Raw genomic sequence first — 2526 nt, 5'->3', positions numbered from 1 at the left:
CCGAGCCTGCAAGGGGAGGACTGGGCGAGACCTGGAGCCGAGTTAGGAGAGCAGCGGAGCCAGGGGCCTCGCGGGCTGGGGTTCAGCCTCTCCCAAAGACAGCAACCGGGGGTGGGGTGGGGCGCGGGAGGGCTGAAGGGGTGGGGCCACACATCGAGGTCGGGAGAGCTCAGTTAAGGGCTGGAGGCTGTCACCGAAGGTCGATGGAAAACCTCTGAATGGGTTTAAACTGGGTGACTGAAACTATCTGATTTGCATTTTAAAAAGATCCATCCTAAACGCTGGTGATCCTAGCGCTGTGGGAGACCGAGGCAGGAGGACTGCAAATTGGAGCTCAGCCGGGCAACAATGTAGCAATTTAGCGAGACTCTGTCTCAAAATAGGAAGTAAAAGTGGCCGGGGATGTGGCTAAGTGCAAAGGCCCTGCGCTGGGTCTCCAGTACTGAAAACACAAGAAACCCTTTCTTACTTGGGCGGAATATGTTCAAGAAGGCCATTCCAGCCTCTTCAGCTCTTGCCGTGATGCAAGAGAGAGTGTTCCCAGGGGTGGCTGTGCCGAGGAGGTGGAGGGGCAGAGCGGACAGACTGAGACAGTCGCGGCAGACGAGCCGACCACACTGGACGCTTGGTTCACGTGGAGCTGCTAGCTCGGAACCGCGGAGACCCAAGCCTCCGAGCGGAATCCCCAGCCCTTCAAGTGATCCTTTTACTCAAGGGTATTTAGCTGCTTCTTGCATGTATCAGTTATCAGCCAGATACATCATAGCGGAAATGTTGCCAGTTCCAAAAAGTGGACCGGCTCGCTTATCCTACACCATCAACAGTAGCAATGCAGGGGCTGCACAGTTGCCCACGCCAGTAACTTCAGGACTAGGGCCGGGTCGGGCTGCCGGGCACCGTGGGGGCGGCTGGCTGGTCTGTTTGCAGCCGGTTTCTCAGCGCAGGGGACGGGAAGCAGTTGTTTGGAAGTGGAATGGAGAATGCGCAGTGCTTGGGGCGAAAGACGCAACTGGGAGAGGAAGCGAGTGGCCCCTCTGCGGATGTTTCTCGTGTTTTATGTCGCAAAGCTCCGTTCTCCTTCTTCCACGTCCTCCTCCGGCCTCCTTGGCTCCCTCCTCCGGTCCCAGCTCTGCCTCCGCCTCCCTGCCTTTTGCTGAGCCGAAGTGGGTCCGTCCTACCCTTTCCTCCACTCCCTTGGCTCCTGGCCTGGCGGGCGGTGGCGGGCGTGTGGTGACCCAGGAGAGCCCCCCTGGGGGAGCTGGGAGCAGAAGACACAGGGGTGGGAGCCCCCAACCCGGACACTCTGAAGAAGAGTTTGGAGGCGCCAGTGACCCTGGCCTTTTCCCTGCAGTTGGCGGGGGACCCGTGGGAAGTTTTTCAGGGAACTGAGGGCGGCTGGGCCCCGACGGCGATGCTTCAGGCTTCCCCCAGCGCTCGGGGGAACCCTTTCCTCAGGCTCCGCTCTCCCTTCTCACCCTGGGGACTGAGAAGCCTGAGAGAGGTAAAATGGAGGAGGTGGGAGGGAAGGTCTCGCCTCCTGCACCTCTTCTCCTCCTGCAGGCCCCTCGGCTCCCTAGGGTAGAGACCCCTCCCCCGTCAGGGGCCTCGCAGGCGGAGGGGGTGGCTCAGGGGTAGACGCCCTCGAGGTGCTGGGTTCGGTCCCCAGCACCCAAAACCCCCAGGGAGCCCACCCGCCAGCCAGCCAGCCGGCCAGCAGCAGCCTTTCTCGGAGCGGGGCGCGCGCCCATCAGCAGCCAGACCCACGCGCGGAGGCGTCGAAGGTTGCAGTCCTGAGACCTCACAGCCTTCCTCGCAGCAGACCTGGGGCGGCCCTAGAATGCGCCCCTGCCGCCCCGGCACCGGGGATTGAACCCAGGGCCTTTGCCGTGAGCTGTATGTGAGCTCCAACTTGTGATTGTCTTGCCTCAGCCTCCAGAGTGCGGGGGACACAGGCCCGTCTCGGGGATTCCTTTCCAACAAGTTCCGGGCTGGAGCCTACGCTGTGGTCCGGCATCCCCGCGGTGCCGCGAGGTCAGGAATGTTCCTGTGCTTCTGTTAAATCCCCACACCAAGGCCTCATGTTCCCATTTCAGGGCTGAGACGCCGAAACGGGTGAAGATCTGAACCCCGGTCCCTCGGGCCTCCGCACCGCCCCCTGCCTCCTCTGCCCGCGCCGTTAGCCGGCTCCATCCGCTTCTCCTCGGTGTCTGTCGCTGGGAGGGACCGGGGGCCCCACACCCCAGACGCAGTTGCCCCTTCTCCCTGCACTGGCAAAAGGGCGTCGGGCAGGGGCAGTTGTTTCTCCTCGGGGTGCAGGGGAGCCTGCCCAGGGCGGTGCTCGCGGTCACCTAAACCTCGAAGCTGTCGTTCACGGGGTCAGAGGGGGCGAGACCGAGCCCTCAGAAAGCGGGGGAGCATGGCGCGCAAGGGTTCACGCCGCGCTCTTGGGTCTCGCCTGGCTGCTCCCCTCGGATCCTCCGCCCCTGAGCTCGGGAGCGAGACCCGCCTGCCTGCGCCCCCACGTCC

Source organism: Fukomys damarensis, unplaced genomic scaffold (genome assembly GCF_012274545.1).
Source record: "Fukomys damarensis isolate Sample0158 unplaced genomic scaffold, DMR_v1.0_HiC HiC_scaffold_20, whole genome shotgun sequence".
Taxonomy (NCBI): domain Eukaryota; kingdom Metazoa; phylum Chordata; class Mammalia; order Rodentia; family Bathyergidae; genus Fukomys; species Fukomys damarensis.
The sequence above is the reverse complement of the archived record's forward strand: the minus strand, read 5'-3'. Positions refer to the sequence as shown.